Source organism: Setaria viridis, chromosome 5, assembly GCF_005286985.2.
Source record: "Setaria viridis chromosome 5, Setaria_viridis_v4.0, whole genome shotgun sequence".
Taxonomy (NCBI): Eukaryota; Viridiplantae; Streptophyta; class Magnoliopsida; order Poales; family Poaceae; genus Setaria; species Setaria viridis.
The window spans coordinates 29672067-29697801 of NC_048267.2; the positions used below are offsets into that span (position 1 = coordinate 29672067).

Consider the following 25735-nt stretch of genomic DNA (forward strand, 5'->3'; position numbering starts at 1 on the left):
TCAATGAGGAAATTCCTTATCCAAACACCCTCCTTCGCGGCTTCCGAAGCCGCGATGTACTCGGCTTCTGTCGTAGAATCGGCCACCGTCTCCTGCTTGGAACTCTTCCAACTAACAGCACCACCATTTAGCGTGAACACAAATCCTGATTGTGACTTTGAATCATCTCTGTCGGTTTGGAAACTAGCATCGGTGTAACCTGTTACAACGAGCTCCTCCTCACCTCCATAGACGAGGAACATATCTTTAGTCCTTCTCAAGTACTTAAGAATGTTTTTCACCGCTGTCCAGTGACTCTCACCTGGATCATACTGGTGTCTGCTTGTCATACTTAGCGCATATGAAACATCTGGGCGAGTACTTATCATTGCATACATGATAGATCCAATAGCCGAGGCATATGGCACTCTACTCATGCGATCCCGCTCATCAGCAGTCGAAGGACACTGAGTCTTGCTGAGATGTATGCCATGTGACATAGGCAAGAACCCTTTCTTTGCCTCTTCCATGCTGAACCGCTTCAACACTTTGTCAATGTAAGTATCTTGGCTTAATCCTATAAGCCTTCTCGATCTATCTCTATAGATCTTAATGCCCAGAATATATGCCGCTTCCCCTAAGTCCTTCATCGAAAAACTATTTTTCAGTGATGTCTTTACAGACTCAAGCATAGGAATGTTATTTCCAATCAGCAATATGTCATCCACATATAAGATTAGAAATACTACAGAGCTCCCACTAACCTTCTTGTAAGCACAAGACTCTTTTTCGTTCTTGGTGAAGTCAAACCCTTTGACCACTTTACCAAAACGAATGTTCCAACTCCTAGATGTTTGCTTCAATCCATAAATAGATCTTTGAAGCTTGCATACCTTTCCAGTATTTTTCGGATCGATAAAAACCCTTAGGCTGTATCATATACACGTCCTCAGCTAGGTTTCCATTCAGGAAAGCTGTCTTGACATCCATCTGCCATATCTCATAATCGAAATATGCAGCTATAGCTAGAATAATCCAAATGGACTTAAGCATCACTACGGGCGAGAAAGTCTCGTCGTAGTCAACTCCTTGAACTTGTCGAAAACCTTTTGCGACAAGTCGTGCTTTATAGATGTGAACATTTCCATCCATGTCCTTTTTCTTCTTATAGAGCCACATGCACTCTATGGCTTTAACACCATCAGGCAGGTCAACCAAGTTCCAAACTTGATTGTCTCCCATGGACTCTATTTCGGATTGCATGGCACTCTGCCATTTTTTGGAGTCTGGGTCCATCATTGCTTCTGCATATGTCATAGGCTCATCATTGTCCAACAATAATATTTCCCGCATTTTGCGGAGCCTTGCCGACCTTCGTGGTTGTGGCGGTGCTTCTCTTGCCATGGGTATCTCAACTTGTTCTGCTACATTAGCATCACTCATTGATTCTTGCCCAATTGGCTCATCTTGAACTTCTTCAAGATGCATTGTCTTTCCACTCTTTTCTCTTTTGAGAAACTCTTTCTCTAGGAAAACTCCGTTCCGAGCGACAAACACTTTGCCCTCTGACCGGTTGTAGAAATAATATCCCAAAGTTTCCTTTGGATATCCCACGAAAATGCACCTATCCGACTTGGGTGTGATCTTGTCCGACTGAAGTCGCTTGACAAACACTTCACATCCCCAAATCTTTAGAAAAGACAAACTGGGAACCTTTCCAGTCCACATCTCATATGGTGTCTTAACTACGGATTTAGATGGTACCCTATTAAGTGTGAAAGCTGCTGTTTCTAGAGAGTATCCCCAAAATGACAACGGTAGGTTCGACTAGCTCATCATTGATCGAACCATGTCTAACAAAGTTCGATTACATCGTTCGGATACACCGTTTCTCTGAGGTGTTCCAGGCGGCGTAAGTTGTGGAACAATTCCGCAACTCTTTAGATGATTGCTAAACTCGTGGCTCAAATACTCGCCTCCACGATCAGATCGTAAGGCCTTAATTTTCTTGCCACGCTGATTTTCAACTTTATTCTGAAATTCCTTGAACTTTTCAAAGATTTCAGACTTGTGCCTCATCAAGTAGACATAGCCATATCTACTAAAATCATCAGTGAAAGTTATGAAGTATTGGAATCCTCCTCTAGCCGTCGTGCTCATTGGTCCACATACATCGCTATGCACGAGTTCCAACAAGTCTACTGCTCTCTTAGGAAATCCTGTGAAAGGCATCTTGGTCATCTTGCCTAGCAAGCAAGCCTCACATATCTCGTATGATTCCAAATCAAACGAAGTTAGAAGTCCATCAGAATGGAGCTTCTTCATGCGCTTCTCACTTATATGACCCAAACGATAATGCCATAAGTAGGTAGGACTCAAATCATTAGGCCGAGGCCTTTTAGCACTTACGTTACAGACAGGTGAACCATCAAGATTTAAAACAAATAATCCATTCACAATGGGTGCAAAAGCCATAAACATATCATTCTTAGAGATCACACAACCATTGTTTTCACTCGCAAATGAATAACCATCCTTCATCAAGCATGAAGGAGACAAAATGTTTCGACTTAAACTAGGAACAAAATAACAATTATTCAACTCCATAATAAATCCTGACGGGAGGTGCAGTTGCATCATCCCAACGGTCAACGCAGCAACTCTTGCATTATTGCCCACGCGGAAATCAACTTCTCCTCTTTCCACGCTTCTACTTCTTATCATTCCCTCAGGTAAAAGTACTCTTACTTCCACCATTCTTCAAGGAAGCTAGGTACTGCTTGCAGTTTCTCTTCCAGTGACCAGGTTCGTGACAATAAAAGTACTCTTTATCTGGAGCAGGTCCAGCTTTAGCCTTGGGTGCTGGGTTTGGCTTGGACACTCCAGCCTTACCCTTCTTCTTCCAAGAATTGCCCTTCTTCTTGAAGGTAGGCTTGTTCTGTACAGCCATCACATGGCTGCTGCTAGCGCTTTTCTTAATGTCAACCTCTGTTGTCTTGAGCATACCACACAGTTCATTCAGACCCTTCTCCGTCCCATGCATATGGTAGTTCGAGATGAAGTTCCCATAGCTAGGTGGAAGAGATGAAAGAATGAAGTCAGTGGCCAACTCTTTGCCCATTGGGAAGCCAGCTTCTCCAATCGCTGAGTGTAACCAACCATCTTGATTACATGTGGTCCTACTGCTGCGCCTTCTGCTAGCTTGCTCTCTAGAAAGGCTTTGGACACATTGAACCTTTCAGTCCTAGCCTGTGTTTGGAACATGTCCTTGAGCGCCACGATCATATCGTGTGCCTCATGATTTGTTTCGAACTGCATCTGCAGCTCGGGTTCTATGCAAGCAAGCATAAGGCAGCTTACCTCAAGATTAGCATCAAATGCCTTCTTGTAAGCAGCCTTAACGGCAGCAGATGCATCATCAGCAGGTACTGGTGGTAGTGGAGTGTCTAGAAAATTTTAACAACTCTACCTAAATTAAGTGCTTTTAACTATAAACCAGTGACAAATCAAATCCCTAAGTTAAGAACTGAAATGACCTTTATAAACCTAAGAAGCTCTTTTTGGAGTTTGAATTAAAGCTTGAATTTTTGTATATACAAACTTAAGTTTCTACCCAAATAAGAGTTGTAAAACTTTTAAATTCCAACAACTTTTGTTAAAGGCACCTTGACTAATTCGGAGTGGAAGGGAGTCAAAAACAGCAATCCAAAAATGGTTTACTAAAGGACCCTGAAAATCTCTTAAGTCCTGATATTCGAGTTTTTCCTCCATCCTTGCAAGCTTTCATCTCCCGTTTTCTTATCTAAACTCGAGTCAGAGCCTTAATGAAAGTTGTAGTACCTCAAGAGTGTTCCAACTTCGTTACACTAACCCAGATCCAAATCGGGCCCGAACTTGTTCAAAACCCCGATCAAAGGGAGGTAAACCAGTCAACTCACCCCTGGTGCCTTAAAAATCCTAAGTCTGGAATCCCAGATTTTTGGCTAGCTTTGGCCGGAAATATCTTTGAATCCTTTCACAATCTAAACCAATACCTTAAACAAAGTTTGAAGAACGATCAGAGTTGGGCAAGTTTGTTTAAGGGAGTTTTGGGAGTTGTGTTGAAAGATTTGGAGAAGGATCGCTCCAAAGCTGTTCGGGCTTGCCAGCGCGCCAGAGCATGTTCGCTCGCGCGCCGCATGCCGCGTGGCCGCTGGCCACCGTCAGCTCGCCGGTGCCCTATCCCCAGCATGACAGCGACAGGACAAGAGCCACGGCGCCCAACCCGCGCCCGCGACAGGACGGAGCGAGCGCAGGGCGAGCCAACCGCCAGCCGCGCGCAGGTCGCCTTCCGCCTGCCACGACTCTGCTCCGTCAACCCCGTTCCGCCCGTCCGCCGGGAAAGCTGCCACGACCATGGCGTCCCACGCCTCCGCCCGCTCGCCCAACCCCCACGGTAGCCTTTCCGCCTCGCCCGCCCGACAGACCGGAAGCCCTAGACGCGCGTCGCCCAAGGCCAATCACTGCCGAAGACCACCTGGAGCTCTGCCTCCTCTGCCCAATGGCGTCGTCGGCCAATGGCCGCCTTGCCCGCGCACTCGCCGCTCCCGGCCTTATCCTTTCCCCACCGGAGCCCCGCCTCGACCCTCCGAGCCACCCCGGCCCTATAAAAGGGAACCCCCTCACCGGCAATGCCACCCCTTTGCAGCCGTCGCTTTCTCCTCTGCGCTCTGCTTTCTCCTCTGAGCCACCGCTTTCTCCCCGCGCCGCCACTGAGCTTCCGTGGAGCTCACCCCCTTGCGCCACCCCCACACTCCGGTGACTTCACCGCCACCCTCAAGCCGTTTCTCCCAACACACCAGCCGCCCGCTCCTCCACGCGGTACTCGAGCTTGCTAGTGTCTGCAAGAAGCACCGCCACCGCCGGACCACCGTCAAAGTCTCGCCGCTGCCCAAGCCTTAGCGCGTACGACTTCCCGCCCCAGCCTACTCCTGTTCGGCCCCAAGGCTTCACCGGTAGACCTGGAGGTAAGCTACTTAACCTCCCGATCCTTTCCGTCTCGCCCGACCCCTTTTTCCTTTTCGTCTCACCCGACCCCTTTTTCTTTCCATCTCGCCCGACCCCTGTCCTTTTTCATTTCGCCCGACCCCTTTTCTTTTCGTCTCGCCCGACCTTTTCCCGTTCGCCTCGCCCGACCCTGCCAAGTTTCGCCGACCCTTTCTCCGCCTCGCCCGAGGGCTCGGTTGTAACTTTTTCTTTGACCCGAGGGTATCGGTGAAATACTTTCGGGGATTCCTCTGTGTTGAGTCTGAGGACCTTGGTACGGTTTTCCTTAAACCTGAGGGTCAGACCCTAAGTTTTTCCCCCAATCCGACCCTCTCATCTTGCTCTCCACCAACAGAAATTGAATTCCCCCACCTTTCCTGTAGCTTTGCTACAAGTGTCCGTGTTAAAACATGAGTGTGTTGAAATAACCATCTAAAATGTTTAACCCCTGCATTGCATTTCCGTGTAGAGTTGAATCTCGCCGACGGAACGTACGAGCTTCACCCGGCGCCGGAAGAAGACCCCGCCGAGGAACTGCACCCTTCGAAGGAGAGCCCGAACCGGAGCAAGACCCCGAGGACCCGCAAGCTTTTCCTGAAGGCAAGCCCCAGAGCATAAATTTCTATCTTGAGTTCATGCAATATTATTGATTACTTGATTGCGCATTTACGTTTCGAGGAGTTGTAATGAAACCTTAGATGCATAAACTTAGTACCTTGTCTGAATACTAGTTGCTAAGGTCGAGTAGTGCAATGCTTAATAGGTTTCGGTAAAAGTCGAGTGATTTCCTGTCACTCGCGAGTTATAGGAGTTGAATGTTTCTGATTTGTCGCAACTATAAGGATGACGGACGGGGTCAGGCTTGTGTTCGATACTTGGTGGATTGCCCCGTCTGTCTATATGAAAATGAACTAAGGTCGAAACGTGTCGGCGTTCATGATCAAGTGTTTGAAAGTACTAATCTCATACCTAGTATGGGATGGGGAAGCCTAGTACCTGATTGAACTGGGGCGTGGCATACCCTCCTGCTGTCCTTGGAACGTCGTTCCCATGGTGCATCATGTGGGTGCAAGTGCGGTCACAGTGCAGCAATAGGCCGGGACTGTGGAGCATTACATGCCAAAGGAAGTTGGCCCTGACACGTGCCTAAGGGATCAATGGGGACGACTGAGAAATGAAGCGACCCTTCGTGGTGCGCGGATGTCGTGAGATTAGGTTTGCCATGCATGGTTAATAAAATTCGAATCGATTCGTCTGCCTCTCACAGATTGGGATTACTTGATCGCTATTCTGCACTGAGTAAAGATGGAACATGATGATGATTTTAATCTTGATGTTTGTTAAGTAATTGCTTGGAAACCATGTTTGTTCAGTATAAGTTGCTAATCTAGAATGGATAAAGAACATAGAACATGAGCTAAAATGTTGAAAGTAAGGACTGACTTTAGACGCGTTTGGCAAGAAATCCCCAGAGCCAGAAAGCCTTGCATGTCTAGGTCTCGGTCGTGTCTTTCCGACGGGTCAGTCTTGCTGAGTATACTAGTTGCTCAGCCTTGTTGTGGCTAATCTTTTTCAGGTAATGTCAATAGTTTGGTTGCGGGTACCACTTGGCCGACCCAGCTTCCCCCAGGCTGGACCGTCGAGTGGGATCCTTCCTCGGATGGCGAAGGAAGGAATTTTTGATGTCACGATCGGCTCCGTCGTGATGTCATGTATCGGCATTTAGTTTCCGCTATTTTCCTTTGACTTCGAACCATGCAAAATTTCGGTTTGAATTTCAAAAACTCTGATGTAATAAAGTGTTGAACTATGTTGTCATGATGGAATGTTGTAACCTTTGTGCTACTCACCTTCGCGTGAGCGATGCTTCTCGATCCTGTTATGTGGTTTATCGGAGGAAATCTGACAGTCAACCAAGTTGACTTGCTTAAAGTGCATAATCGCGTGTCAGGCGACTTCAATGCATTTTAGTCAGGTTAATTTGGGCGGTTCCACCACAAAAATGTTCCTTTTTATCGGACCGGAGAACAATTCTCAGGTTACGGATCCAATCCGAGTAGTTTGTTCCATTCAACTTGTCCTTCTCAAGGACCGAACACAAAGCAAATGGTGTGGTGTTGCTAGGTGCCATTTAATCTACAACAAAAGTAATGCAAAATACACTAAGACAAACGTATCCATGATAGAGCAAATCACATTAAACTATTTTAACAGAATCTACTCCCACTAAAATCAATATCCCTCTATTGATACTTAGTGATTTAGGATCCACAACTAACAAGTCTACTAGTGAGCTTTAGCATCACCACTAGCAAACAAGATAGATCGGTAAGCAACTTTTGCTAATCATATCACATATGACTCCTGTTGTTGGGTGACATCTCCATGTCTCGGCGCCCAAACTTTATGCCCCAAGGTCCTTAACCGTTAAGTTAACCTTGTTAAGCAAACCAACACTTATGCGTGTAAGTGTCCGACGCAAACCCGTCTAATCAAGGAAAACTAGTGGCACCCTAATTTCATAGACCCACCACTAATTGTACAAGACATGGGATGGTGCAAGTTTTAGTTGGGAGGGCATACTAACTTAAACTTTGTGAGGGATCGTTCTACTTCTAACATCACAGCATGCAGAAAGTAAAACATAAACAGAATAGCATTCACACAGTTGTGACACAGTATGGCCTGTTTTCATATGGTGATCTCCATCTCCATAGAACCTGTTCACCATGGTGATCTCCATCTCCATGTTCCATGTGCGCCATCCTCTTGGTGATGAGTCCTCCAAGAACTAGAACATGCTATTACGCCTAATAGTTAGTAAAGAAGCTAGTAATGAAGATTACATAGTTGCTTGGATCATCACAGATTTGTACGCAGACCATTAAATACATTAAGGTGACAACACATATGGCTCCTGCCGTGTTGCCGTACGCGCGACACGCAGGTCACGAATGAGTTACACACATGCATCACATACACAAGGAGGTCATACTAATCACAAGATACATACATCCTGCAAAACAGAGTTAAGCGTCCTAACGTTCCAAACTTCGGAGGTCTGAAACTCTATCTTCCAAGCCGAATTTCAGAAATCTAATTTCACCAAAAACGGCAAAGCCATTGAATTTCATGTGTAACTTTTTCTGTAGATCAATTTTCATATAAAATTTGCCCCGATCCGAGATCGTACCGAAAAGTTACGGCTGATTTACTGAAGTATACGCACACGACAAAATCCTTACCCCGGCAGTAGATCCCATCTACTATTGCACATCTCATGCGCCTGGCGTATGAACTTGGATTTCGATTCGACCAATCACATTGATCTTCGCTCACTGCAACTGGAATTACGTGTATCACTTAACTCCGATGGCGGAAACCCGACCGGTAGGAGTATGTCGTTACACTACCATTGCAGCAAGAACACGAAACCAGGACATAGATCAAATTGAAAACTCGCATATCTCCATATGCACACATCCCGAATCCAAAACTAAACAGCTACGGCTCTGATACCACTATTGGGATACGAGGTAGGCTACACTAGCGCAAAATAAAAATTTTCTACTGCGTAAACCAGGAAAACTGTCGTATAAGGATCACGGGATTACCACTCGACGCACTACTGGTGCGGAAGATGTAGATTCGCGTCAGTGCAGCGAAGTGGATCAGCGTAGTCGTACGTAGTCGATCACGTCGACGTCCAGTAGCTCCTCAGCAGCTCGTCACGTGCAGCAAGATCTCCCTCGTGCCGCGGCTCATCGTTGGCTCGTCGTGGCTCGTTGGCGGCTCGTCGTGGCTCGTCGGCGGCTCGTCCAAGTGCTGCAGGCGCAACACCTCCAAGGTATCCACACGTGCAGGGAGGAAGCGTCGCAAGCCGGACTGCTAGATCTGTGAGTTGCAACAGGCGAGGGCGTGGGAGGCGCGGTAGATGAGTTTCGCCAAAAAGGTGTAAACCCTAGGGCGCCCCCACCCCTCTATTTATAGAGGTTCCTAACGGGCCTCTGGGTCTGAGGCCCATTAGTACTTCTAAACCTAATCCAACTCGGATCACATCCGAATTGGGCTTCCAGCCCCTTAAGTGTGTGACCTTATGGGTTCGGATACGTATAGACATGGCCCGAGTACTCCTACTCGGCCCAATAGTCGGTAGCGGTCTCTAGCAAGACGTGCCAACTCCTATACGCACACGAAGATCATATCAGACGAACCATCACAACATTATATACATGCTATTCCCTTTGCCTCAGGATATTTGGTCTAGCTTCAAGCCGACCGCTCTTTCTCGATCCTGTGATTCGGAATCCCTTTGTAGGTTAACTCTTAACCGTACGTAGCATGGCCATGCATTTTCGGATCCGATCACTCGAGGGGCCCAGAGATATCACTCTCAATCAGAGAGGGGAAAATCCCATCTTGATTGACCATGTCTCATAGCATGCTTCTTGACAAACCTGAAAGCTACCTTTATAACTACCCTGTTACGGCGTAGCGTTTGATAGCCCCTAAGTAGGTCGATCCACATCTTGAATACATGCGACAATCTCAGGTCTAAGGACAAAGTGTATATGTTGTTTAAAGAGAGAACTACTTCTCGTGTTGGGTCAGTCCTAGCACATGTCTCCACATGTGCCCACATTATTAGTTCAACATCTCCATGTCCATGACTTGTGAAACATAGTCATCAACTAATACATGTGCTAGTCTAATATTCATGTGTGTCCTCACATGAACTCCGACTAGGGACAACTTAAGAATAACCATATGAGTAAAGAGTTTCACACACAATTCACATAATTGCAAATCAATTCAAGTAGCCTTTAATGGATATTCAAGGAACACAATATAAATCATGGATACAAATGGAATATCATCATCTCTATGATTTCCTCTAGGGCATACCTCCAACAGTTTCCGTCGTCTCCGCTCCCTCCGCCTCGTCGGCGTCGAGGTCGATCACCTCCCCGACCTGAGGGCCCCGGCGAACGACACTCTGCACCGCAGGGTCGGCCGAGGAAGCGGAAGGCGGAGCAGGGTCCGCGCTCTCTCCCACGCCCAATGGCGTCACCACTCCACCGGTCGCCGTCACGGGGGCCACTTCCACAGTGGGACCCGCGACCTCACCAGGAACCCCGCCGCTCGCCGCGGACGGGGCCGCGATCCGCTCCGCAGAGGCGGACAACACCCGCAGCGCCTTTTTGGGCGCCAGCTGCAGAACGAGGCCACGGGAGGCGGCGCTGCGAAACAATAAACAAATGTCAGCGGAAACAAACGCAATGTGGGGAAGGAGCGAGGGTCGCAATGAAAGCCAACTCACGTTCCTCCAGAGCAAGGATGGCGCGCGCGCTTCGCCTCCGAGCCGGACGCCGACCCCGGGGTGTCCAGCAGCGGCCGCTTGCCGCCGCTCCTTTGCTCTTGGGCCGCAGGTGCGACGGTGGGGGCGGGCTCCGCAGACCCCTGGGGGGCGCTCCGCGCCGACCCCTGGGGCATGGCCCCGGAGCTTTGCGGAACCAAGCCTCGGGCGGACGGTCCGCCGGCTTCATCCCTCGCGGCCGTTTGCGGGCGCGCCTCCCGAATAACGAGCGCCCCCGACCGGGGGGATAGGACAAGCTCTTCCTCCTCGTCGTCATGCTCCTCATCTTCCTCCTCATCGTCGTCATCGTCATCATCATCGTCGTCCGACACGACCTGCCCTCGCCGCCGCCGTTGGAACTCCTGGGCGGCCTTCTTCTTCTTTTTCACCGTCTACTTGTCCTTGCGGCGCTTCTGCTCCTCAGCAAGGAGACGGTTTTGCAGCCGCCGATCGGCGTCCTCCGGTACCAGCGGGCGCGAGTCCACAACCCAGGTTATCATGCCCTACAAACACAAAAAGGCTCCGCGTCAGAGCAACGACCAAGAAACACGAAAAAAGAAGGTCGGCGCACAAATTCCTTACCAGGTCGATGAAGCCCTCGTCCGGGTGCATCAGAGGGTGCCCGGGCACCGGGTAGTCGGCGTCCTTGTCCTCCAGCGCCTCCTGAATCCGCTGTCGGATCTCGGAGGCGGCAAGCGCACCCGTCGCCAGGACGGTACCCTTGGTCGACGTGCCCGGAGTCATGTCGGCGAGCGAACGGACCCGGAGCATCAGCGGCGCCACCCGCTGGGCGTGGTACGCCCCAATGACCCCGGCTCCGGTCAACCCCCTCCTCTTCAAGTGCTCGATGGCCTGCAGAAGGCCATGGAACCGCTTCTTCTCCTTTTCGACCAGTCCGTATGCCCACATCTCCGGCGCCACCTCGATAGTGCGGCCGGTGAACTCCGGCAGGGGGGAGTTTGAGTAGTTCTTCACGTAGAACCACTGATTGTGCCACCCCTTGTGGGACGCCGCGGTCTTCATCGCCATGTACTCTTTGGAGCGAGTATGCGGAGGTGGATCCCGGCGCACCATATCGGCACTGGGGGCGACCGCTGCTGGCTCCCCCTCTTCTCCGTCTTTTGGTATAGGCTGACCGTAAAAAAATACTTCCACAGCAAAAAGTTGGGCTCGATGCCCAGGAACCCCTCGCACAGCGCGACGAACGCCGCGATATGATGGATCCCGTTGGGGTTGAGGTGCTGCAGCTCAAGCCCATAATAATGGAGGAGCCCGCGGAAGAAGCGGCTCAACGGAGTCGCGAACCCCCGCTCGTGGAAGTGGGCGAAGGAGACGATGTAGCCGGCGGGCGGCGTCGGCACCTGCTCCGACCCCGGGAGCTCCCACTCGCCCACCTCCGTCCTCTCGTAGAGGAGGCCCTTCCTCACTAGGCCTTCGGCGCGCGAGGAGTTGAAGTGGGAAATCGCCCAGGATCCCATCGCCGGAGGAGGAAGGAACTCAACGGGGGATGGGGACAAAGGGCGTAGCGCTGAGCAGAGGAAGACGAAGCGGGCGCGGATGAGCTGAGGACGAGCTAGGTAGGCAAAAAGACTCGAAAGCAGAAGGCGGGCGGAACCAGCGAGGCGGAGCCTTCGTTTTATAGGGAAGGCGCGAAGGAAGCAGAACTGACGCCCTTGTCGCCATAAATGCGGCGCTAGGTACGCCCCCATCACGCCCGCTCTCTTTTCAGAAACCGCACGCACAATCTGCCGCTGAAACATCCTCTCCTCCTCGATTCGCGGGTTGGCGCCCTCCGCAACTCCATCTCTCGGAAGACGCGCACACGACGTCCCCCACGTTCGGCCCAAGACGCAACACTCGCCACGATTCAGCCCAAGGCCCGCCGAAAGGTAAAGAGGGATACGGGGCTGAAAATGCCCCTATGGCCCATTACGATCCAGAGGTTCGAAGGCTGGCCCACTGCAGGTTCGACAGCCGCCTCAGGATGCCCCCGAGCGAGGGGTGAGAAGGGACGGGTCCGCTAGTGACCGTAACCTGGGCGTGCGACGGCCCCGGGCGTCTCAAGCTCACATTCGAGTCCAGACCGGTATCAAAGTTCATGGTTTTTCCCCGAAGAAAGGCAACGAGCCCCCGGATCCGACCGAACGGACTCGGGAACTATATGAACTGGCCGGCTGGAGCCTGGGGTACGCCACCAGCCTGGCCCTAGCCGGACCCCCCCGAACGGGGACCAGGATCCCACTCGAATCAACCCGTTAGTAGCTCCAAGAGCACCACAGTTCGTCCGATGAGGATAGCGTGGCACGGCTCGCCCCCTCCGTCCTAGCGAACAGACGCTTGAGGGTGAACGAACAAAAGTCAACCCAACTTCCGACCGGTCCCCTGCGACGCGCGGGGGCTCGGGGGCTGGCCTCGCAACCTAAGGCCACACGGGTGGTCTTAACTTAAGGCTCGCGGAAGGAAGGGAACGACCAGAAGTCCCCCCGCGCCGAGTAGCGCACAGGATGAATCGTCCAATCAATCCCTTCGGTCAACACCATCCAAACAGCTCCCCCTGCCCCGGATCAAACGAAGAGGATCCCGTACTGGCAACCACTGCAGCCTCTGGAGGAGCGTTCCCGCTCCACCACAGTCTCGGGGGCTACTATTGGGGGGAAATATCAACGATCTGTCACACCCGGTTTTAAGGACAAAACCAAGTGCTACCTATATGTATGCCAGGATCAAGTTTCATACATATAGTGACATCATTAGTGAATAACAGCAACAGTATCACGTAAAAAGATACAAAGACTTACGAAACCATCAGAGATATACAGCTTAATTATGGAAACGGAGGCTCCAAACTTCACAGGCAATCGACTGGGGGTTGCGTACGCCTAGAACTTAGCACCATCTTCACAACAACTTCATAGCAGCTTCTTCTTCTGAGCAATGTTGTTTATAGCAAGGGTGAGCACTTGTCGTACTCAGCAAGTGTGAGGAGAATATGAATACAAGGGTTAAACAAGGAAAGGCTGACTGGTTGACTGCATTAAGCATTTTTAGTTGGTCAAATTTTATTAGCACCTGATTACTAAGGTATAAGTATATACCAACCCACAATTAATAGAAACGTAAACATAAGCCATAAGCACATGGCATAAACATAACCATAAGCCATAAGCACGATTTAAGTCCATCTTCAAGTATATTAATCATGTGAGGGTCCAGGCTGCTCTTAACCGTGAGCACGGCTGATCGATCAGTTTTACACTCTGCAGAGGTCGCACATCTTTACCCACAAGTCGCGTAAAAGCTCAAAAGAACTTTAGACCCAACCACGCTTGTGCTGATCAGGCACAATACCACACTTCCGAGGTGTGATTGCATAGGGACGCTACGAGGCCTTTACAAAGATTCGCTAGCAATGTGGTAACCCGCTAAGGTTTCAGGTCGAAGCGAAACATAGCAGTCCCCTAGAGGGTATAGTGTCTTAGCCAAGCCCACTTCCCAAGAGAGCGAGTGCTATATCCCATCAACGCCTCCCCTCTTGCCCTTTCGGTAAGGTTACCCCAAACTAGAGTTTCTGATTATTCAGCCAAGACCAGAGCCATTTAGTCTTGTGGTAGCACTGTTTTCCTGGGTGGTCGCTCCATGTTCCAATTAAATATGGTAATCTTGTATTAACAAAAGGTATATCATAAATGGAATAAGTTCACCAAGTCGTTCGTTAGAACCACCATAACCCAAGTATAGCAGCTAAGCATAGCTACCCAACAAAAGGGTAAACCCAGGTTGGCAAGGAATAATCATAAAAACTAGGCAAACCTTAATAGGACCCATCAAATTTAATGCAAGCATATGCAATAGTGATTAAACAAAGTTATTGGGACAAAAGCACAAGGACACACTTGCCTTTCTCCAGCGACAAGTTCCTTCTTACTGCTCTTCGGCTCTTGCTCTCTTGAAACTCTTAATCTTCAAAGCTTTCGAACAGCGATCCTTCTACTCGAAGCAATCACCGGCACAGTCATACAAGCAAGCAAACAAATACAACTAAGAGCAGTACACCAAAACAAAAGGAAAGCTTTAAAAGAGCGTACTAACGACAAGGCTCGATCTAAGGTCACGCGAACGTAAGGAACGCTTAAAACGGAACTATGGTTGAAAAGATAAAGCTATCGAGAGTTTTGAATTATAAAAGAAAGATAAGAGCTACAAGCTTTATTTATTTTAGTTGAGAAAAGCAATGTAAAGATATTTCAGAGAAATATCCTTAGTTAGAATTAATCAAGTCATATTTATATTTTCATAAGAAAAGACGGTGTAAAGCTTACTCCAATTTTATTTATAAATATTTGAGTACAATTTATGCAAATTAAACATTTAATTTAAAAATAAGATACATGTAGACATCTAAGCGTATAGCTTTACATCTCGAGTTCAACTAAGTAGATTAAATTAAAAACACATTTATATTTATATTAGCCAAATTAATATTTAATTATGAAAACTCGAGATATAACCTATACAGATTTTATTTAGAAAACAAATTGAATAAACATTAATCAAATTGAATTTAATTTATGAAACGCCGAGGTATAACTCTTAGTGGCTTTTACTTGGAAGAATTATTTAGATAGGCATTAAGCCAATTAACTTTAGTTTATGAAAAACCGATATATAACCTAATTGGCTTTTATTTATAAGAGGGTATGAAGTAGGCATTAATCAAATTAACAATTATTATGAAAAACGATGTTTAACACTAAATAGATTTTATTTAGAGAAGAACTCGTTTGACAGGCATTAATCAATTTTAATATAAATTTTATTTTCAAAAACATGTGTGAAGGAAAACATTACCACTAACGTGTAATTTACATCATTATAAATCTAACGCAACTTGAACGGACAAAAACGGAATTAAAACATAGAATCTATGGGTTAAACAAGGTTGTAGGGGCCTAAACGTAATTAACCGTAGACTTGGAGGGTTAGCTGAGAAGATTACCAAGACTCAGAGAATAGTCACTGCGAATAGATGGATCTTCGGGGCTAGATCTGCAAAAGAGGATGGCTTGGATCAGATTGCAAGGAACTGAAAGTTACAGGGGGTTTTCTGCAAGGTTTGAAAGACACAAGAAATATGAACAAAAATTAACAGATTCTCCAGGGGCTAGATTGAGAAGTGGCGCCCCATCTTCCTCCTCACGCCAGGAGCATGGCGCAGCTCCTGGCCGGCCCGGTTCTGCCGGCGGCGACGGCCGAGGCCGAGGCAGCTTGCGCGAGTGGCGGGTGGATGCGCCAGCAGGGAGGCTCGGCCGGCGGCTCCGGCGGCGCACAGGCGGCGGCGCAGCGTGCAGGCGGCGGGCGGACGAACGGACCAGCAGCCATGTTACGGTTGTGCACAGAAACAGGAAACAGAAGAAAGAAGAAAGAGAGAGGAAGATGGAAAAGCCGGAAACGAAGTCCGATCTCGCGCATGAATAGCAAAATGGAACGATATCGACGAGACGAACAAGATGGTGTGCTCACCTTCGGCCAGAGATGAACAATGGCGGCAGAAAAGCTCGCCCGAGTTGGGGAAGACGACGGAGCCGACATCGGATTCATGCAATCCACGACACCACGGCGTAGAGCTCGAAGAGAGGAACTCCATGGTGGTGTCGGTTTTCGCCGGAAGTCCACGGTTTCGCCGGAAAAGCTCGCCGGAGTTTGACGAAGACCGAACTTTGACTTCAGATCTACGGAGTTAGGAGAGGTAACTCGTGAAAAGGTTTGCAGATCTGAAATCCTCGCGTCGAGACGAACGCGGTGATATATATATAGGCCACACTCGGAAAAAGATATTTTCGAGTTGACTTTTTATTTTCGGAATTTCTGATTTTATTTTTCTGCGCGAAAACAATTTCAGAAATAGCTGGACTCGTTTTCTAAAGCGAGAAAAATATCTAGAAAATTCCGAAAAATCTGAGATAAATCTCAGAGATGAATTGGGATGCAAGGAATCCAAATAAAATACTTGGAGCTCGTGAAAAGGATTTTAGAACCTTCCAAAAATTGGATTTAGCTCTAGAAAAAGGAAAATAATTTCCGGAAAAAGATGGAAAATTCTCACAAGGGTTTGGGCAACGTCTAAACGTATTTTCAAACTTTTGCACTCAAGAAACGCCAAGATGCAGTGACATGAATGCACAGACATAGAACAACATTATTTAATTTATAAAAGCAAACAATTATTTTTCCTATACTAAATTTCCTGTAAAGAAAAATAAATGTTGGGAAAATTTTAAAATTATGAGAAAATTATTGTTTATTTATTCTTTTTATTCACATCCTGAAATTCGGAAATTTCAGGGTGTGACAACACTACCCCCCTTAACAAGAATCTCGTCCCGAGATTCGCAAAGGCTAGCAAGAGACAAAGGTTTAGGTGGGTAGCATCCAACACTTATTAGCTTCTTCCTAGATCGTTCATCCTTACGTAAGCTTCTCAATCATGCTTCTTTATGCTTCACTACATCACATAAAACACTTCAGGGATACTTAGTCTAATTCCTCTTTTAAGTATCCTTTCCTTCCCTCTGCTTCTTTGGCCCATCTTTGAAGAATTTTCTTCATTTCTTGGTAAAGTGATTTGAATAGAGCTGAATGGCTTCCATCTGGCTCGACTGTCACCCTTCAAGTCTTCATACCCATTCTTAAGTCTTCTTATCCATCTGGTCCAAACGCTTCTTGGAACATTGTCTGATGAAGTGTCCCTCTTCTTTGCGGTAGAAACATGTTTTTCTTGCTTTGGTACTTTGGCAACTGGATGTGGTATGGGAATTGGGCATTGGAAATTGATGGCATTCTTTCCTAACTGAGGCGTCCTGATCATTTGTCCTAACAAAGAGGCCAACTGATGTTGTCGGGTTGAAGGTAGGGCTATTGGATCCTTGGCCCAGGGTTGATCATCTTTCTCTTTTGCACACCAACTAACAAGATGTTCATTTTCTCCCCACTTGAGGCAATATATTTTGGCTCCAGCGGACCTGGTCCACTTACACTTTATTGGATAGTTATTGGTATAATGGCCTTCTTCACCGCATCTGCAGCACAGTCTTTTATTACATCCTTCTCGTCCTCCTTTCTGCTCCATGGTAGCTATCGGTGGAATAGCTTGTGCATCAGGATTCTTCTTGATGGGGTTGCCATGTGGATAGTGATCAACTTTAGGCTGTGGTTGGTGGGAACTAGGCCGAGTACCGTTATCCGCCAATGATTGTGGTAACTCCATTTTCTCTTGACTTGCTCTACTAGTTGGCTTCTTGGCTCGCCTACTCCTCCAGGGCTGAAATTCTTTGAAAGAGATACTCCAACACTCAAGGTTCATAGTCTGAGTACTATCTTCATCTTGGGTAACTCCCTCTAGGGATGGCACTTGAGCATACAACTTCCTCTTCTTATTGATATCTAAATGATAATGTTGTCTGGCTTCAGCTATCATTAGGCTATCTTCTTTCTGGAGACATGGAAGACGATGGTGTTCCTGGAATCTTAACATCTTCATATTGTCTCTCCATTTCCAGCTCCGATATTCTATGGCTTCTCTTGTTCCTTTGACAGTCCCAGGCTTCAGCAACTTGCCTCTTCACTGGTCCAGTGAGAATTCTAGCCTTGGTTATCTCCATGTTATGAGGGGATGATGTGTCAGTCTGCATCCTTCCTTGTAAGACTTGAGCCTGCATGGCTAATAGCTTCTCGTTGTTGAACGGTAGTGGAGCAAACGAAACGTGATGGTCATCACTGGTGATAGGGTTGTGGTTCCGAGGAAGTGAGGCTTGCTCTGTGATATACTGATGGATATTGACCATGGTTTGAGACATTTCTTGTAAAACCTGAGTTTGTGTTGCCATATACTTTAACATCTTGCGTTCGAATGATGCGGCTACAGGTGGAATGTTAAGATCTCCTTCATTGGCTCTATCTTCATGATTTTCATTGGGACTCGCCATTTGGTTGCGTGATAAGGATAGGATCAGTAGAAAATAGGTAATGGATAAAATTGCAGAACAAGGTAGAGCACTTCATGATATCTTCGTCTTTTCTTGGGTCGTCATCCGAGTAAGGTAGAAGGAAGGATAGAAAGTAGCGAGGTGGCAAGAAACTAGAGTAGGACCCCTTTTTTTTTCCTTCGACTTGCTTCTACTCCGACGGTGGTGGTGGCGATAGCATCTGCTTGTTGACATTGGTGTCGCCTTCACTTTCTCTCTTGATGAGAATTGGGAAAGGTTACAAGGATGTGGGAGGTACAAGTGGATTCAAAGAGAGAGAAAAACAAAGAGGAGGGAGACAACAAGATTCTTATGGTAGAGTGGATAGTCTTTCATCTTTGCTTGTTGCGAGTAGAATCTCCCTACTTTCTTCATCTTCTTGGTTCTTTTAATCATCATTAGAGTAAGATGGAGATCAGAGTAAAGCCTTCTATTCTTCAACTTGCTTCTAGCGAGACGGTGGTGGTGATGTTAACTCCTGCTTGTTGACGTTGGTGTTGGCTTTAGTTCTCTCTTTTCTGATGCCCTTCATTGGCTCGGGTAGAAAGGAATTGATGACAAGGATATGGGAGATTCAAAAGAAGAACCCAGCTAGGCAACTGATGTCATTGTAGATAGAAGACCCACAATACATCAACAATCATTACAAAGAAACAAATCAGACAATTTCATAAAGACAAGCATCATCATGCAAACACAGAATTCCACCAGTCAACACAGAGTCAAGAAACGATGCTAAACGTTGTTAATAAGGCTGCAAAGGGGTACTCCTAAGCAGGGGTTGTTTGGTAAGGCTTCAACGTGCTTGATGTAGGCATCCTTCAGCTTGCCCAGCATTGACTCCAGCTGTTTGGTGCACGTTTCAGTTGCTTAGGCTTGACTTCTAGTGGTGAACTGGTAACTTCATTCTCCAGATGTCTTGAACAGGCTTTAAGACATGTGGCATGGATCATCTAGATATTTTTGAATAAAATGAGACATTTTGGAATCAAAAGTCAAGGAAAAGATTCCAAGGTAGCATTTATTTCAAAAGCAACGAGAGGTACAATGGGGAAGATGGATATACTGAAAATAAAGTTAAGGAAGAGATAGGTTTACAAGGATAAGTCTGTAAGGAAAACATTAAGGAGATAAATGAACAGGGGATGAGAGAGTAGCAATATCACTAAGAAATCAAGGAGGTGTATTGCATCAAACAGGTAAGATCATTCATCAAGAAGGAGATGCATGATAAAGATCAAGCAGTGATCAAGGAGAGAGGAAATAAATAGATAAGGATTGAGGGTCTAACATTTGCAAAACAAGAAGTGCAAAGGAAAAGAGCTCAAGTTATCAAGCAGGATTGAGAACAGAAAATGATTAAGGAGTGAGAATATTTTTCAGAAAGGTCAAGGATAAGGCAGGAATTGTTTTTATAGTAAAGCAGACCTTAAGAAGCGGCCATTGCTATCTAGGCTTACGCCCTACAGTCGATACGGCTCTGATACCACTTCTGTCACACCCGGTTTTAAGGACAAAACCAAGTGTTACCTATATGTATGCCAGGATCAAGTTTCATACATATAGTGACATCATTAGTGAATAACAGCAACAGTATCACGTAAAAAGATACAAAGACTTACGAAACCATCAGAGATATACAGCTTAATTATGGAAACGGAGGCTCCAAACTTCACAGGCAATCGACTGGGGGTTGCGTACGCCTAGAACTTAGCACCATCTTCACAACAACTTCATAGCAGCTTCTTCTTCTGAGCAATGTTGTTTATAGCAAGGGTGAGCACTTGTCGTACTCAGCAAGTGTGAGGAGAATATGAATACAAGGGTTAAACAAGGAAAGGCTGACTGGTTGACTGCATTAAGCATTTTTAGTTGGTCAAATTTTATTAGCACCTGATTACTAAGGTATAAGTATATACCAACCCACAATTAATAGAAACGTAAACATAAGCCATAAGCACATGGCAGAAACATAACCATAAGCCATAAGCACGATTTAAGTCCATCTTCAAGTATATTAATCATGTGAGGGTCCAGGCCGCTCTTAACCGTGAGCACGGCTGATCGATCAGTTTTACACTCTGCAGAGGTCGCACATCTTTACCCACAAGTCGCGTAAAAGCTCAAAAGAACTTTAGACCCAACCACGCTTGTGCTGATCAGGCACAATACCACACTTCCGAGGTGTGATTGCATAGGGACGCTACGAGGCCTTTACAAAGATTCGCTAGCAATGTGGTAACCCGCTAAGGTTTCAGGTCGAAGCGAAACATAGCAGTCCCCTAGAGGGTATAGTGTCTTAGCCAAGCCCACTTCCCAAGAGAGCGAGTGCTATATCCCATCAACGCCTCCCCTCTTGCCCTTTCGGTAAGGTTACCCCAAACTAGAGTTTCTGATTATTCAGCCAAGACCAGAGCCATTTAGTCTTGTGGTAGCACTGTTTTCCTGGGTGGTCGCTCCATGTTCCAATTAAATATGGTAATCTTGTATTAACAAAAGGTATATCATAAATGGAATAAGTTCACCAAGTCGTTCGTTAGAACCACCATAACCCAAGTATAGCAGCTAAGCATAGCTACCCAACAAAAGGGTAAACCCAGGTTGGCAAGGAATAATCATAAAAACTAGGCAAACCTTAATAGGACCCATCAAATTTAATGCAAGCATATGCAATAGTGATTAAACAAAGTTATTGGGACAAAAGCACAAGGACACACTTGCCTTTCTCCAGCGACAAGTTCCTTCTTACTGCTCTTCGGCTCTTGCTCTCTTGAAACTCTTAATCTTCAAAGCTTTCGAACAGCGATCCTTCTACTCGAAGCAATCACCGGCACAGTCATACAAGCAAGCAAACAAATACAACTAAGAGCAGTACACCAAAACAAAAGGAAAGCTTTAAAAGAGCGTACTAACGACAAGGCTCGATCTAAGGTCACGCGAACGTAAGGAACGCTTAAAACGGAACTATGGTTGAAAAGATAAAGCTATCGAGAGTTTTGAATTATAAAAGAAAGATAAGAGCTACAAGCTTTATTTATTTTAGTTGAGAAAAGCAATGTAAAGATATTTCAGAGAAATATCCTTAGTTAGAATTAATCAAGTCATATTTATATTTTCATAAGAAAAGATGGTGTAAAGCTTACTCCAATTTTATTTATAAATATTTGAGTACAATTTATGCAAATTAAACATTTAATTTAAAAATAAGATACATGTAGACATCTAAGCGTATAGCTTTACATCTCGAGTTCAACTAAGTAGATTAAATTAAAAACACATTTATATTTATATTAGCCAAATTAATATTTAATTATGAAAACTCGAGATATAACCTATACAGATTTTATTTAGAAAACAAATTGAATAAACATTAATCAAATTGAATTTAATTTATGAAACGCCGAGGTATAACTCTTAGTGGCTTTTACTTGGAAGAATTATTTAGATAGGCATTAAGCCAATTAACTTTAGTTTATGAAAAACCGATATATAACCTAATTGGCTTTTATTTATAAGAGGGTATGAAGTAGGCATTAATCAAATTAACAATTATTATGAAAAACGATGTTTAACACTAAATAGATTTTATTTAGAGAAGAACTCGTTTGACAGGCATTAATCAATTTTAATATAAATTTTATTTTCAAAAACATGTGTGAAGGAAAACATTACCACTAACGTGTAATTTACATCATTATAAATCTAACGCAACTTGAACGGACAAAAACGGAATTAAAACATAGAATCTATGGGTTAAACAAGGTTGTAGGGGCCTAAACGTAATTAACCGTAGACTTGGAGGGTTAGCTGAGAAGATTACCAAGACTCAGAGAATAGTCACTGCGAATAGATGGATCTTCGGGGCTAGATCTGCAAAAGAGGATGGCTTGGATCAGATTGCAAGGAACTGAAAGTTACAGGGGGTTTTCTGCAAGGTTTGAAAGACACAAGAAATATGAACAAAAATTAACAGATTCTCCAGGGGCTAGATTGAGAAGTGGCGCCCCATCTTCCTCCTCACGCCAGGAGCATGGCGCAGCTCCTGGCCGGCCCGGTTCTGCCGGCGGCGACGGCCGAGGCCGAGGCAGCTTGCGCGAGTGGCGGGTGGATGCGCCAGCAGGGAGGCTCGGCCGGCGGCTCCGGCGGCGCACAGGCGGCGGCGCAGCGTGCAGGCGGCGGGCGGACGAACGGACCAGCAGCCATGTTACGGTTGTGCACAGAAACAGGAAACAGAAGAAAGAAGAAAGAGAGAGGAAGATGGAAAAGCCGGAAACGAAGTCCGATCTCGCGCATGAATAGCAAAATGGAACGATATCGACGAGACGAACAAGATGGTGTGCTCACCTTCGGCCAGAGATGAACAATGGCGGCAGAAAAGCTCGCCCGAGTTGGGGAAGACGACGGAGCCGACATCGGATTCATGCAATCCACGACACCACGGCGTAGAGCTCGAAGAGAGGAACTCCATGGTGGTGTCGGTTTTCGCCGGAAGTCCACGGTTTCGCCGGAAAAGCTCGCCGGAGTTTGACGAAGACCGAACTTTGACTTCAGATCTACGGAGTTAGGAGAGGTAACTCGTGAAAAGGTTTGCAGATCTGAAATCCTCGCGTCGAGACGAACGCGGTGATATATATATAGGCCACACTCGGAAAAAGATATTTTCGAGTTGACTTTTTATTTTCGGAATTTCTGATTTTATTTTTCTGCGCGAAAACAATTTCAGAAATAGCTGGACTCGTTTTCTAAAGCGAGAAAAATATCTAGAAAATTCCGAAAAATCTGAGATAAATCTCAGAGATGAATTGGGATGCAAGGAATCCAAATAAAATACTTGGAGCTCGTGAAAAGGATTTTAGAACCTTCCAAAAATTGGATTTAGCTCTAGGAAAAGGAAAATAATTTCCGGAAAAAGATGGAAAATTCTCACAAGGGTTTGGGCAACGTCTAAACGTATTTTCAAACTTTTGCACTCAAGAAACGCCAAGATGCAGTGACATGAATGCACAGACATAGAACAACATTATTTAATTTATAAAAGCAAACAATTATTTTTCCTATACTAAATTTCCTGTAAAGAAAAATAAATGTTGGGAAAATTTTAAAATTATGAGAAAATTATTGTTTATTTATTCTTTTTATTCACATCCTGAAATTCGGAAATTTCAGGGTGTGACACGATCTCCCCTAGCCCATGAAATCAACAGAACTTAAAGGCCCAGGCCCATCTAAGGTAGCAAAATTGCCGTCAGCCCAATATGGGAGGGAGAGGCCACGTTCCGCCTTGCCCGACCCGGAGTCCAGGGGTCGGACACTCCCGACCCCTTGAAGACTAAACTCCACCTTGCCTGACCCAGAGGGCCGTGGTCGGGAGTGCCTGACCCCCACCGCAAAAACTCCACCTCGCCCGACCCTGGGCGCGGGGGTCGGACTCGCTCGGGTCCACAAGACAAATATCTGCCTCGGGCGCGGACTGCAGGATCAGGGTGCCGATCTCGTGGGTCCCCCAATCGACCTCGCCATAAATGCGTCGTGGCCCTGTCAAGCCGAAAGGGAGCGGCGTCCCCAACGTAACTGGTCCCGAATACCCGGTGGCCGCGGCTCCCTCTGATTTGCCGCAGGGTACTCATGACCCGCGCCGAACGGCACAGGAGGGCGCATCGCTTGCTCCCGCGCCACGCGCTCCCGATGACAGGGATGCGACGTTCGGGAATTACAGTAATCAGCAGGGCAGCAGAATCGGCCCTCCTCCCCGGCGGGCACAGATGCTGAGGCTGAGGCTCATCATCATGCTCGACGCTGACGGCGACCAGGGAGATCATCGACAGGATCGGGAAGAAATCGCCCTCCCTCGACGGACGCGCTGACAAGGACCGGAGGCCAGAGCGAGAGCGGCGACCCTGGGACCCCCTCCTTATGTTATTTTTTACTTAGCTTAACCTTTCTACTTCTCCTGGCGCCTGGCTCATCTGTAACCCAAGCTCCCCCTTCACGCTATAAAAGGAGGACCGGGGGTCCTGAGACGAGGGGACTCTCTCAAGCGAATAGAACACACCCACACTCCCTTAGAGCACGAGCGCACTCAAGAGACCTGGGATCAACTCCCTCTCTCGGAATACTGTAACCCCTACTACAGAACCCCGCGTGGGTAACACGAACAGCTCCCGGTACTGGACGTAGGGCCTTCCTTTGCCCGAACCAGTTTAACCCCGTGTCTCCCACGCCACCATCTGAAGCCTTACGCGCATAAAAGAAATTTACTAGTCTAAGTCTTGATCCGCAAATCTTGACAATGACAAAATTATACTTCTCTACGTATATTCGGATGAGCGTGTTGGCCCAACCTACGCCCCTACAACAATCACAAACTCCAGTTTTGATCTAAGCAGTGCACCTTTTGGGGGTATAGCCCCTTTCACAAAGGCTTTAAGTGCCTTGATCCAGCCTCTCGTCGAGTCTATATATCCAGGGATGTAACATTTGATGAATCCCTATTTCCATTCGAAAAACTTCACCCCAATGCTGACCGAAGACTCCAAGATGAAATATGTCTCCTGTCCCCATATCTTTTAAATCCTTCCACATTTGATAGAGGGGTTGATAACTTGACTGACCATGCAGCTAATATACCAGATGCATCTGCTAATGATCCTTGTGCGGCTATTGAAGACATTGAGGCAGAATCTACATTGAATAATGGTGCATACGGAGCTGCACCACCTGGCGTGGAGCACGAGGCTGATGCGCCAGACATTCCTGGTGGAGAATCTGCCCCAGGATCCACCCAGCAGGCTCCTGCGGCAACTGCTCTACTAGATCCTTCTTGGGGTGCAGCGAACCGGTCCGACGGTGCCAGGTGTCCGCCCATCTCCGCATCCCAGCATCGCCATCGATCACTCGCCCGTTCGCGTGTGACATGCTGTTGTCTCCCACCAGTCCTTTTGCGCCTCCCTCCACGCATCCCCGGCGACTGGGGCGCCTGACTCCTGCACGTCCCAGCCACCTCCGGTGCCTGGGGGATCTTCCGCGGCGTCTTCGGCAAGGGGTGCACAACCACAGCGACCAAAGACTCACCTACAAAGCGGAATTCGTAAGGAAAAAACTTATACTGATGGTACTATCAAATATGGTTGTGTTGGCGCTAGAAATCGGCTGATCGAATCCCCAGCGTCGGACACACGACCCGGGAGAATCTGCTTAGCTCCTGTTTGGGTGATCGCCCTAGTGCGGTTCGCGCGGCGTGCCAGCCAATCTGACCTGTTGATTGGCAAAGAAAGAAACGTGTCAGTTCCCAGAGGTTGCGATCGGCTAAGGTTCCGATCTTGAGAAAGCTTATCAGCGAATCGACCGATTCGCC

General features: G+C 47.0%; 1 long non-coding RNA gene across 1 annotated transcript; it reads right to left on the reverse strand.

Moving 5' to 3' along the window:
* Window positions 1-10389: 10389 nt before the first annotated feature.
* LOC140222719 (uncharacterized) lies at window positions 10390-23169 on the reverse strand. The gene is made up of 5 exons (XR_011898170.1): window positions 22726-23169; window positions 22202-22251; window positions 15881-21192; window positions 15357-15406; window positions 10390-14347 (listed from the first exon to the last, which is right to left on the reverse strand). It is a non-coding gene; the product is annotated as an uncharacterized lncRNA (long non-coding RNA).
* Between the last annotated feature and the right edge of the window lie 2566 nt (window positions 23170-25735).